The 13,854-nt window shown below is 42.5% G+C and overlaps 1 protein-coding gene and 1 long non-coding RNA gene across 5 annotated transcripts in view; one reads left to right on the top strand and one right to left on the bottom strand.

The window, feature by feature from the left end:
- LOC138157787 (uncharacterized) overlaps positions 1-151 on the top strand; it is a 1,477-nt gene extending 1,326 nt beyond the window's left edge. Inside the window, exon 2 of the long non-coding RNA XR_011167460.1 lies at positions 60-151. This is a non-coding gene — a long non-coding RNA (uncharacterized lncRNA). The remainder of the gene's footprint in view (positions 1-59) is intronic.
- TBL1XR1 (TBL1X/Y related 1) overlaps positions 1-13,854 on the bottom strand; it is a 157,681-nt gene that overhangs the window by 40,651 nt on the left and 103,176 nt on the right. The window lies entirely within an intron of this gene.

Genomic DNA, 13,854 nt, shown 5'->3' on the forward strand with positions numbered 1-13,854 from the left:
TGTGTGTGTGTGTGTGTGTGTGTGTGTGTGTGTGTGTGTGTGTGTGTGTGTGTGTATAGCACTCGAAGGTATTTTACAGAGAAGGAAACAGGTTCACAGACATTAAACAACTGGCCTGGGGTCACAAAGCTAGTAGGTGTCTGAGGAAGTATTTGAACACAGGTTTTCCTTGACTCCAAATCCCAGTATTCACTGTGTGACCCAGCTCCCCTAGCTACATACAAAGGACACTCAGATTTAAGGTGGATGGGACCTGGGGGGCCATCAAGTCCAACTGTACTGCTACTTTTACATCTGAAGACACCTAATCCTGGCCGGCCACAGTCAGGGGGCCCGTGCTTTCTATCATACCATATCTCTTAGAGAAGGAGCCCAGGTATTAAAAGGATAAAAAACGTCTTAAAGAAATGCATATGAGAGGTGTTCAATAGGATGTAAAAAAGAGGCTTCATCAACTTCATTTCTTCATTAACTTATCTGGGAAAAAGAGCAGCCTGATGCCTGGGGTGCTCGTCCTCTGCAGAGTGTGCACCCTGGGGAGGCTCTGCCTCCAGAGGCAGGCCATTATATTCTCAGAGGCCATTTCAGACTGGTCCTTATCGCAGCCATCTCGCTGCTTCCCCAAGCACATCATCCTGGGCCTTCCCTGACATAATGATAAATGAATTTATTCTCAACTTCAGAACGTGATCGGTGAAGCATTAAACTGAACATTAGGGATACAATGATGACTAAGGCAGATTCCTGTCCTCTAGAGGTTTTACTCAATGTATTTTTGGGTAAAGTTTTAACATAGTTCACTTCTCTGAGGTGAGTTTCCTCATTTGTAAGTGAGGCTAGTTATTCACAGACTCCCCTCCCAACCCTAAATCCTATAAATCAATAAGTCCCCTCAACATCCCAGAGAACAAAGTAACATCTAAAAAGCTTTTTACAGGGAGTGTGTGAAATAATCAGGTGTTCAAAGATACTGAATAACTTGCACAAGTCCCCCAAAAAGCCAGGCATGATCAATTAGCACACATTCAAGGCTTATCATGTGGATCACAACATGAAGGTCATTCTGGGAAAGTAAAAAAATACAACCTCTCATGGAAAAAGGTCAGATGTTCCAAACCTTTAATGATGTCTTCATCCAGTGCCACTTTAGTCTGGTTATATATAGGCAGAGACCTGCCCTACACCTTTGCAGCCTCAAGATCCTGATCCCGGTGTGTTTGTATACTACCACCATGCCAAGTAAGTTATAATCTTATCGACATACATACATGCACATAAACATATTATCTTTTCATAATTCGTTTTGAAAAAATTTGCTACTCTCCTTATCTTACAAAAACAATTTGGTCCAAAAGCACTTTGAATGGACGTTTGAGGGATTTACAACACAGCTGGTGTTCAATTGTTAAAGCTTCAATTTTTAAAATCCCTAAGCTACCTGTTTTAAAATTTCATCACAAAATTATTAGCCAAACCCAAGGAGATAAGAATGTATTAACCATTTGCAATAACTACCAATGAATCCCAACTTAGAAAGAAACTTTTAATAATAACAATAATTTCAGTTCCCTAGCCACCAAACTAAGGGTCTCCAATTAGTGGATTGCAAGGCTATACACACCTGAAGTTGCCAATCAACTGCTAAATCCTATTGAATCCTAACATTTTTGTACTTGGAAACTCAGTAACTGGCACATACTAGATGCCTGACAAAAGTTTGTTAAATGACGGATTCTCACAATATCCTCATGAGGAAGGAACCACAGTATTATTCCCATTTTATGGATTAGAAAACTGTGGTTCCAAGAGACTAGAGAACCTTATTCCTACAAAATGCTGGCTGTTACTCAACGCCTTTCATAAGCTGGCACCCTCCTGCCTTTCCAGTTTCCAGTTCTCTTATGAGTAACTCCCTGACAAGCACTCCACAGTACACTGGCCTGGCTGATTCACCAAACAAGCCCCCCTTCTCCCAGCTCTGTCTTTGCCCTGGCTGCTCCCTGTGCCTCCTCCTCTTGGCCTCCTGGACACCCTACCTCCTTTCAAGTACCAAATCAAATCCCACCTTCTGCAAGAAACCATGTCCAACCTCTCTTAATTCTAATGTTTCTCTCTACCGATTATTTCCATTTAATGCCATAAATATATCTTCTGTACAAAGCCAGTGCATACTGTTTCACCCATTGGCCAGTGAATTCCTTCAGAGAAAAGACTGGCTTTTCCCTTTCTTCATCTTCCCACACTTACACAGTTCCTGGCACAGAGGACATGATTAATCAGTGTTTACCAACTGAATGACCCTGACCACTGAGGCCTTTCCTCTCTGCTCTATCTCCTTTCATATCCCTCCTCTCTTCTTCAGACTAATGAAATTCCCACCACCTATCCCCTATACGATTCCAATGACCTCCAAACTGACCTCCCTGACAAAAGTCCTTCTCTCCAATCCAACAGCCCCATGATTGTTTGAATGATTTTCCTAAACATAAGTCTCCTATCAACGGCATCCTAGGACCAAAATTAAACATTCTTCCCTTTGCACATACTCTGTGGTCCAATCAAACCATCTTCCTTGCCATTTCTTACACACAACCTTCTTGTCAGCTCTGCTCCTTCGAGATCTCTCCAGGCTCCTCCCCCTCCTCAATCCTTCCTGCAGATATCATTCCTGTGCTCTTTACCCAGCTCCACCCTTAGGCTATTTCATCAATTCTTAGGGTTTCAAGCAGTTCTATGAAAACGACTTCCCAAATCTACCTCCTAACTAAAGTTAAGAAGAGGGTAGATTGCCAATCAGTTGCTAAATCCTGTTGAGTCTGCCTACAACATAATCTGTACACATTCCCAATGTAATTCAGGCCTTCATTACCTCTGGGCCTAAGAATCCTCTGCATTTCAAACAAAAATCAGATTTGGCTACCCTGGGTGTTTTGTCATAGAACTTGGGGAGGGCAGCCTGGATAAGTATCAGAGCTGAAGAATATGAAATAGCTTGGGGAAAGGACTCATAAGTTTTCTGGTAATGAGCTTTTTAGGAGGTGGAGGTAGGGTCAGAGGGAAGTGTTCTCTGAATTTCAGAAATCCACTTTAACCAAAATATTATTTTACCTCTCCGAAATTAAAGAGATAAAATTAAGAACACTCTGTGAAAGCTGCAAAGGGGCAGGTTCTGACTTATACAAGTGTGAGCTCATATTCAGAGCTAGAAGGCTCACAAGGGGTGTCTGCCTAACCAGCTCGGTTTTATACATAAGCACACTGAGCTTAGGGAGCCTAAGTGACTTGTCCAAGGCCACATAAACAGAGCCCCAGGTTGGTTTTGAGTACAGGCTCAAGGTTTGGCACTGTATCCCCTACACAACCATGAGATGACAGTTTGACCGAGCCTAACAAGCAGAGCTGTTCAAAAGTCCTGAAGGCAGTCAGTGGCTCTTCCTTGGAGGGCTTCAAAGAAGGATGGATGCCTTCTTCAGTAAGTGGTAAATTAAACAGGATACGTTGTGTTTAGCTTACACTAACCAGCTTGGCTTCCAAGGTTCGTTCTAACTCCTGAGAGTCTATGAATCTAGGATTTAACACATCTTACTTTATAGTCAAGTATAAGAAATGCCTTTACAACATCTGCAATTGTGCTTATTCCCAAGGAATAGTTGGCAAGGATTCTTTTTTCAAGTGAAATTGAAAGCCTGAATCCAAATAGGCAGCATCAATATGTACAAAACCAAAGGGCAGTAGTGTGGCCTTCCTCCTCTTCCCAGGCTGGGCTCAGCCCATCCCTAGAAGGAAGGCTGCTGGGCAGCCAGGACTGTGCCCCAGAAGCAACAGCTTCATTTTCACGGCACCTTAGAAGAAAGTAAAGGGAGAGGCAAATTCTGTGCTGAGATTCAGGGTTTTGTCTCAATGGTACTGCCAGAATTTTTATATTTCCCCTTTTTTTTTTTTTTGCTTTTTGGAAGGGGGGAAGGCAGGGCAATTGGGGTTAAGTGACTTGCTCATGGTCACATGGCCAGTAAGTGTTAAATATCTGATGCCAGATTTGAACTCAGGTCCTCTTGACTCCAGGGCCAGAGGTCTATTCACTGTGCCACCTAGCCGCCCCCAATATTTATTCTTTAAACAAATTATCTCTCCCTCTCTTATCTCCAGAGCTCCATCAGGAAAATTACTGACCAACTATTAGACACAGAAAAAGAACTTCCCTCAAAGGCGATTCCTATTGGCACCCTTGGGGCTGGTTTGGGGAAGCTGAACCTTCCCCAAAGCCTTCAAGCAAAGAGGGCAAGGAGTAAATTCTGGAAAATGCCCTTGGCGCTCTTAGAACAGAGAATGGAGGAAAAGGAGAACCCCTTCCCCACTCCCAGCTCCACATGTATTTTACTGAGCACCTAATTATACTGAAGCTAAAACCCTCTCCCTTCTCACCTTCTCTATCACTGTCCAGGGCACCACAGGCTTGGGGTCCAGCCTCACAGACCCACCCACATTCTCTCAGTGAAGGTCATCATCATCATCATCTTGTCTGGACTGCTGCAATGCCCTCCCCACCCCCACCCCCAATCCCATCTCTCCTCTCCATTCAGCTGCCAAGGAGATTTTTTCCAAGTGTTAATGTGACCACATCCCATCCAAATTCCATCTAGTCCAACAGCTCCCTATCACTTATTTTTCTGACATACCCAGGCCCCTTTTCACCTCTCCAGTCTTCTTAGCTCCCCCCCCCCCCCCCCATATGCTATCTAATCTAGCTCCAGTGCCTACCTGGGAGTCCTCCAACACACAGACCCTCATCCCTGAAAGGCTCTGTCCCCCCATTTCCACCTCTTGGTCCCTGTAGGCTTCCTTTACAATGCAGCTCAGACAGAAGTCCTTCCTATATACACTGGTATCCCCAGCCCCTAATACATGCCTGAACACAGTAAGTACTTAGTAATGCTTACTGTTTTAGCTTCAGTTTCTTCACCTGTAAAGCAAAGATGTTGGACTCAATGAAATCTAAGGTTCCTTCCAGCAATTCAGAGTCAGTGGACTGGGATCCCCTCTTATCTTAATCACCTGCTACCTCAGCCTCTGTGACCTTGGGCAATTCACTGAATCTTAATAGGCTTCAGTATCATCTATAAAATGGGGTTTTGGTACACGGCCTTCCAGTACTAAATCTATGCCCTTATGTTCCAGGAGAGTTTTAATCATTACTGAATTTCCTTCAAACTATGGAAATTATGTTTGTTTCCTACCACATCTTAGAATCGGGCTGGAAGGGGACCTTGGAGGCTATCTTGTCCAATCCTGCATTTTATGGAGGAGGAAACTGAGGCACCAGTGATCAATGCTGGAGGCACCAAGTGACTCAGCCCTGCCCCAGGGCCCTTTCCAATGGACGTTGGACTACCCCGCCCTTTGTCTTCTTCTCTAACTAGAACTTCACTCTAAGTTCTAGCTCTTCCACTATTTCTCCATGATTTGTAATCACAGCCCTTTTGCAGTTTGAGCGGTTTCAAGCACAGTGCAACTGACTTTAAGGCTCTACAAAAGTTGACCAGCTTTCCATCCAGCAGTCTAGCCCAGTCTGCACAATGGCCTTTCATCAGCATTCCCTTGGTTGTTCCTGTGTGGACACTTAGTGAGACTGGACTTTTTTAAGGGACTCTGGATTGCATTCTGGAAGCTGCATAGTGTTCCAGGTCTTGGGGAACTGGGAGGGAGTTCATGTTTATACAGCACTTTCAAGTTCACCAAGGTCTCTTACACATTATGAGCAATTTCATTTGGTCCTAATAACATTTTGACACAGGCACTATTAGCTGCCATTTTACAAGTTAAAGAAACTGAGTCCAGGAAAACGTAAATGACTTGCCTAAGGTCATAAAGGTAGTAAGCAGAAGATAAGGGCTTTTCTGACTCAAGTCAGCAAATGATGAAGTTTAAAAAGTTAGTTATTCTTGTTAGTTTAAAAGAAAATGACAATGTTCAAATTGGCTAATGTTCAGAAATGATTTTGAGAATATTTCTAAAGCAGTTTTGAAAAAAATAATCTCATCAGAACATTAAAAAAAAAAGACTCAATTTCCTGTTCCTGACAAGCAACCTTGATTGTATCTTAAGAAATCTCAGGCCCCATCTTGTCTCTGACCAACTGTGAGACCATAAACAGAGACTTGGCGACTCTGCCTCTTTCCTAACTGTATGATGAGAAGGCTGAACTAGATTCCAAGTTCCTTTCCTGACCTAAAACTGCATCTAATCTAAAGCCTCAAAGTGCAAAAGCAGCCCACAGCCAAGTGAGAACTGTCACCTGGTTCAGACAGTGCCAAGGACTGAGAAAAGGGAAGGGTCATTGTGAACTGGGGAGGCTTTCTGGGAAACAGATTCTTACTGGGGCCTTGAAGAATAAGCAAGAAGAAGATACAAGTCATTCCCCACCTGAGAACTGGCCAAAGGATATGGCAGTTTTCAGAGGAAGAAACTAAAGGTATAGATAGTCATATGAAAAAATGCTCTAAATCATTATCGACTAGAAAGAAGCAAATCAAAACAACTCTGAGTTACCACATCATACTTACCAGACTGGCTAACATGACAAAACAGGAAAATGATAAATGTTGAAGAGGATGTGAGAATATTGAAATGTTAATTCATTGCTGGTGGAGTTGTGAGCTGATCAATCATTCTGGAGAGCAATTTGGAACTATGCCCAAAAGGCTATAAAAATATGCATACCCTTTGACCCAGCAGTACCATTTCTAGGGCTGTATCCCCAAAGAGATCATAAAAATGGGGAAAAGACCCATATGTACAAAAATATTGATAGCAGTTCTTTCTGTGGTGGCCAAGAACTGGAAATCGAGAGGATGCCCATCAATTGGGAAATGGCTAAACAAGTTGTATTATATGAATAATATTGTGCTACAAGAAATGAACAGGCAAACTTCAGAGAAACCTGGAAAGACTTATATGAACTGACACTGAGTGAGGGGGAACAGAACCAGGAAAACACTGTACACAGTAACAGCCACAGTGTGCAAGGACTGATTTTGATAGACTTAGACCTTCTCAGAAATGCAAGACCTAAAACAATTCCAAAGAACACACAATGGAAAATACCATTCACATCCAGAGAAACTTATGGAGTCTGAATGCAGAACGAAGTAGACTATTTTCTTTTTTGTTTTACTTTTGTTGCTTTCTCATGGTTTTCCCATTTGTCATTAAGTGTTCTATACAACATGACTATCGTGAAAATGTGTTTAATAGGAATGTATGTGTAGAGCCATATCAGATTACAAGTTGTCTTAGGGAGGGAGGGGGAGAAATTTTTAAACTTATGGATGTGAATGTTGAAAACTTAAAAAAAAAAAAAGGATAAGTAGGAAGGAGGCAATGCAGGGATGGAATTACAGGCCAGTGGAATAGTGTAAGACAAGGTGATGTCATACAGCAACCACTGGTTATAGCTGTTTTTAATTGTTGCTGCTTTTAATTGTTACTACTCCTGTATCAGAGGTCCAAAGTGAAATGGAGAGCAGCTCTCAAAAACAGGCACATAAGCTTGAGCATACATGCTTCTCCACTTCAGATCTGGATTGAATTCTCAGCTCTATGTGACCCTGGACAAGTCATTTACCCCCTCAGGTTTCAGCTTCCCTAACTATAAGATGAAGGAACTGAACTGGGCTAGGTGATTTCTAAGATCTCTTCTAATTCTAAATCTATGTTCCTATGAAGAGGGCTAGCACCTGTGAACAAGAGGGGGAGCTGCCAAGAAAACACGATTCATGGTTTATATCTAGTGTGCCTCTCTGAGGATCAGAGCAGAGAATCCCACAACTTGTTAAAGAAAGAATTGGACAATGCTGGGCAAGTTCAAATCAAGAAGTAGGTCCCCTGACTTCATCCCAACTGAGTGCTTGATGAGAATGGAGAATAAGGCCAAAAAGTGAATGATGGGCTCCAGCTCTGTGGTCTATGAGGTAGGAACCAGACACGTGGAATAAAATGATCATGACAGTCTATGATAGGTCTGAAACTCCAAGTCAGCTTTTAAAAGGACTGAGGAAGACAAGTGGGTGAGAATTCTTACAGATAATGAATGAATCACAGGAATGAGCACAAGGGTCCTTGACTACACACAGATTCTTTTTCTCTGGAAAGGCATCCTAAAGGATATCGGATAAGTGCAAATAGAGTTAGTTGTGAATTTCAGGATTAATGCAAGACTTACATTACCTATGTGTTATTGACTTATAAAGGTCTCATTTAGGAAGGAGGGGGCACTTATTTATCTCAAAAATCCCTGCTTTTTAGAAGGTTTGAAAAAATCCAGTCATAAGTACTAATCCCATAAAAGCCAAAGGAAGTGCTTTTAAAGATTTGGGATTTTTCTTAAAGGAGCTTTATTAAAGTGTTAAAAAATTTTTTAACAACAATGGATTGCTTAACATCACAATCCTGTGCACTATTATATACTTCAGGAAAATATCTTAGAAAGTGATGAGTCACATAAGGGTCATAAGCCCAAATCTAATCTTTAGCTGAAACTTTCCCCATGTAGGTCGATGGTGACTAAATTTTTAAGGATGATGGACTAGGAGCATGAACATGAATTGATGGGTGTATTTCAAGGGGAAAATTACTAAGAATAAAGAATGAGAAAGAGTAGTTGTGGAAACACCATGCTGTGATCTTTCAGGGAAGAAGCTCCTGCCTAAGGTGTTTGGCAAGAAAAAGGACAAGACAAAAATAAACACACTGCCTGTGACCATGCTATGTCCCATGCCACCTGCTGAGCCATGAGAGAGAAGGCATGACAAAGGACAGAAGACTGGTTCTCTTCCAGGCCACCTTATGCACGAGGCTTGCTTGCAATTTCATACTAAGCATGCCTTGTCACTCACTATAAAGCCATTCAAAGTGCTCCAAAAAAACAGAAATGGCATCTCTATCACGTTTAAATTTTACAGTAACACAGGCTCCAGAAAACTTTCAAAAACCCAAGGGGGAACTGAGGAAAAGAGCTGGGTTTTATATTGCTGATGAAAATGCTGGCTGGGTGCAGGACCTTGCTAGTGAAGTGGTCTGCTATGTCTTCTGTCACATTTGCCACAGACACTGCTGCAGGGATTCTGATGACAGTCACAGCCTGACACTTACTAAGTGCTTATTAATAAATGTGTGTTAGCTAAAGTGCACCTCTCCTTTATTTGACCTACATTTACTTCTCAAGAGTCAAAGATATCCAACACCCTTCAAGACGGTATCTGAATGTGGTTTATAATCCTCACTTGTGTAATAACTACAGATATTATTAAGTGCTTTCACATGATCACATACAGTTAGATATACCCCACAAAAATCTATTTCCTTTTCTCCCTAGTTACTGTGAGCTCCTTCTTCCCTTCCCTCCATGACTCCCATGCCAGTTGGGATTTTCACATTTAAACAATTCCTTGAGGTTTTGTTTTGGAAGAAACCTTAGAGCAGGAGCTCTTAATCTGGGATCCTTGTTTGTTTTATTTTTATGATTTTATTTCAATGTAACTGATTTCCATTGTAAATGTATTTTTTTAAAAACATTTTGCCAAGGGGATCCATGACCCAAAAAGGGGGTCATCTACTTCAACACCCCCACCTTCATTTTACAGATAGAAGAACTGAGGCCTAGAGAGGCTGAGTGATCTGCCCAAGCTCCCATAGCTACTAGAGAGCAGCCCTGGGCCTTCTGAGTCTGTCCGTGACATTTTCTCCATTTCTTCATGGTGCTTAAAGAGGCTGACAATGCACTTTGGCTATCAACCACCACAGGAGGTGAGCACAACAGAAACACTCCTATTCTATATAGAAGAATATGAAGACCCACAGAGGCTGAGTTCCGGGCCCTGATCCCTCCTGAATCCATGCTAAGCACTCTGGCTACTGCCATATGAACACTGCTCCGTGTACTTTATGTACTTTATTCTTATGATCATTTGTTCTGTTGCTGTTTATTCATCTCTGAGGCCAGATCAGGACTCAGGAGGAGTTGTCTTCCTGACCTCAAGTCCCACTGTGCCACCCAGATGCCCTGTTAAGAAAACACAGATATCTCACTTCAGTATAGACAAGAATTTCCTAAAAAATTTCAAAGTTCTATTCCATACTGAAACTTATTTTCTTAGGAAATTTGATGATGAAATAGTATATTTATTTTGAATGGAGTAGAACAAATTTTGACGGTTAGTAGAACAAAATCAGGAAAATTTAGGTCACTGAAAACTGCAGGTAGTAGCAAAAGAAGGCCCAGCTTTGATCACTACAGACTAATTTAGTTGCAGCAGTAAGCTAATAACTAACCCCTGCCTCCTCTGCTATGACTGACACAGGTAATTGGGGCGCCTGCGACAAGGGCCTACCAACATTTAGCTCCATCATAAGCTGAAAAATGGGAGGTCCCCCCATTCCCCCCCCCCTTCATACCCCCCCCCCCCGCCACGATACAGCCAGCACAATGGCAGACTGGAGAGACTTTCTTTCTAGATGCTCCCTCTCCTTTCCAGGCTTTCAGACACTTATCTCCTAGTTTACCTACATCCTGTCTTACGTGATTCATCATCCATCACATCTCTTTTTTAGGACTTTTTAGGACTCTTCCAAGACTGTTCTAAGCCTAGTTTACTATGATCTGATTGACACAGGAGCCAGCAGTTTCTGCTGCCAGGAGGACGACTCCTCATCCTAGGCGGGATGCCCAGGAGTCACTTAAGTTCAAGGCACCTGGGCAGAAACAGAGGTCACCCAAAGGGCAGCAATTCCCTCCCTTTCCTTCAAATGACTTGGTATTATGTGTGCACATGCTCCACCCCCCACCCCACAGCAGACTGTCTCCAAAGTGCTCCACGGCCAGAACTGGATTACAACCCAGCCCTTGAATGCTTGGTATTCATGTTAAAGAAGTTAATGTCTTCAATGATAATCCTATAGTAAGCACAGTAATCAACAAATACCTATCGAGTATCTGCTATGTACAATAGACATTGTAAAGAATATGTCACTGGAGGAATTTATAAGTGACCAAAGAAAACAAACTGGACAAGACTTTATGTTGGGAGTCATTTGGAGCCTTGTCTAAGAAGAAAAAGTAGCAAAAAGCAGATGTAGGAGGACAGGTTTAGTGGAAGCAAACTGACGGCTGACACTCATTTCACAAGTCTGGGCACTGACATACCTTTCCAGTCTCACTTCAAAGCATACAGTCACACATTCACGGTGCCAATCACACCACACCGGTCGGGCAGCTACACCCTTTTTCACTCCCATCCCCATAACCACACAAGTGGCCCTCATCTGGAAAGCCCACCTCCTAACAAGGCCTTTCTGGACTTCCAGACGGCCCATTATTAGCACCAGTTTGCTCCTGAAAAGACTTGGACTATGTTGTATTCATTAATCTGTGTGCATATGCTACCCCACCCCACCCAGAGTCTAGAGTTCTTTAAGAAAATGTTTCCTTTCTATTGAGCCACAGGTCTTTAAGAAATTGAATTAACACTTCATTCCTATAATGACTTCTGGTAGCCTTTGAGAAAATATGACAACAGGGCAATGTGAAATATAAAAAAAACCCAACCTGAACCATACACATACCTATATTATGAATAATAAAAGCCCTACAAAATGCACACTAGCAATAGAAGGCCTGTGCTAATAGGACTACCTTATAACAAAATCATTTTGATAATTCAAAAATTTAAAAACAAAAAAAATCTAGGATACATTTCAAGACTGGCCCAGTGACCTAGTACAAGAGTGAATTCTTCTGTATTGCCAAGTGTGAGCGCCAGGCTCCAGCACACAGTTAAGAGGAAAAAAAAATCTTCTAATTCACTCACCTTACCAATAAAGTCACTCAAAGAGGCAAGAGAGCACGCAAATGCACACACACGCGCGAGCGTGTACACACACACACAGACCCATAGAGACAAAACTGGTCTTTACTAATGCCATCTCGGAGTGCTTCAAGCTACCCAAGCTTGCCAACTACAACAGGTAAATTCCTGATCAAAATTTACTTCACTTTTGTTCAATTATACTAGGTGACAGTGGGGCTAATCTGATAACAAGTTCTCTCTGGTCACAAAATAACCGCTGCATAAGAGGAGGAAGAAGAAGAAATTAAACCTTCTGTGAAAAAAAAAAAGTATTGGAACTTAATTTTTAAGCATATGCACTCCTAGATGACTAGTTGTTTAGTCTGGTTCGAAGGGGAGGGGGAACCAGGTTGTTTCAGACCTATGATTTGGTCCCCTCCAAAATGGCAAAGGTATCAAACAGAGGGAGGTTTGAGGGTGTGGGGGGGTGGGGAGAGGAGAGGAGGGGAGAGGAGAGGAGGGGAGAGGAGAGGAGAGGAAGAGGAAGAGGAGAGAAGAGAAGAGAGCAGATTAAAATGTAACTGGAAAATATTTGACAAAATAAAAATACAACAGATCATATTTGATTTTAATATGTGGTTTTTTAAGGCACTATGGGCAGGCAAGGATCCTGATGTTTGGTTTAGTAGCCCCATTTTTATTCAAGCTTGATACCAATACTTCAGAGAATTCCAAAGATTAGGAAATCCTTCCACCACCCAAAAAAAGCCTCCCATGGACTGATAGTGACAGAGAGTTGTCTGGGGACCCCGAGAAGTTTGGTAAGTCAGCCATGAATAGTAAGACAACTACTATGGAATGGGGCAGAATGTGAACAGAGGTTATCCTCACTCCAGGACTGGCTTTCTCTTCAGTGAGTCAAACTGACTCAAGCATTCTGGAAAAACATCACAAGTCATTCAGAAAATTGGGGTTCTCCAGCACAAGATGGAGAATACTGACTTAATGTTTTATACTTTCAAAATTAGTCAAACATTTATTAAATGCCTACTATGTGGCATGCTTTATGCTAAGTGCTAGAGACACAAAGGCAGCCCCGCTCTCAAAGAGCTCCCTGCCTACTAGAAGAGAAAATTGGCGAACAACTCTATAGCAATAAGCTGCACAGAGGGTAAACTGGAGATAACCAACAGAGGGAGGTCCTAACCTTATGGGGACAGCAATGAAGTTCGCCAGGATCATACAGGTCTGCGAGACCAAAGTTTCCTTTGCCCCACCCATCCCTGTCACGCTACTGGTTTTCTTCTCTCCTCTTTTCACTCCTCCACCTTCGGTAAGACTGTGCCATCATCTAACCTAACTCACACATTGATCCTTACGGGAAAGTCATCACTGGTAACAGTCTACAATTCACTTTTATCCAAACCCTAGGGAGAACGGGAAGTATTCAGGAATGATGTTTTGGCAATATTTCTCTCCACTGCCACTCAGGTGGGTGGCCCACAACTCCTTTATTTCTGAGATTGTGTTCCATGATTGTTAGCCCTACAGCATCACCTGTTGTGAACAACTCCAAGTCTCTACAAAAGCTATGTAGCTGCCTGTGCCTGGAACGCCTTGGGTCAGCACCTTCACTTCAGGCTCGACTTCGGGGCCAGGAGGCCTGTTTCAGATCTTTGTCACTGCCCTCTCTGTTCTCCAAATGACTCTGTGCTTAGCCATGCATCCATTCCTGTCTTCCTCCACCTATCCCAATGAGAATGTAGGACAAGAATGGAAAACTGAGGATAAGAACAATTTCTTATCTGACTTTGGTTTGGTACTGATAACTCCAACACCCTCAGTACGGGCCATGAAACACAGTCAATGCCTAAGTGGTGACTAAACTGAATGTATGCAGAGGGTATCAACTTGCCAAGCACATGCTCTGAGCTACTTGAGAACAAGGAGGGTTTCTTTCATTTTGTCCGTTTTTACTTGGGTGTGTGTGTGGGGGGGGGGGGGGGGGGGGGAT

The sequence above is a fragment of the Petaurus breviceps genome, unplaced genomic scaffold (genome assembly GCF_028583685.1).
Source record: "Petaurus breviceps papuanus isolate PSGF00001 unplaced genomic scaffold, PetGlider_PUasm1.0 173, whole genome shotgun sequence".
Taxonomy (NCBI): Eukaryota; Metazoa; Chordata; class Mammalia; order Diprotodontia; family Petauridae; genus Petaurus; species Petaurus breviceps.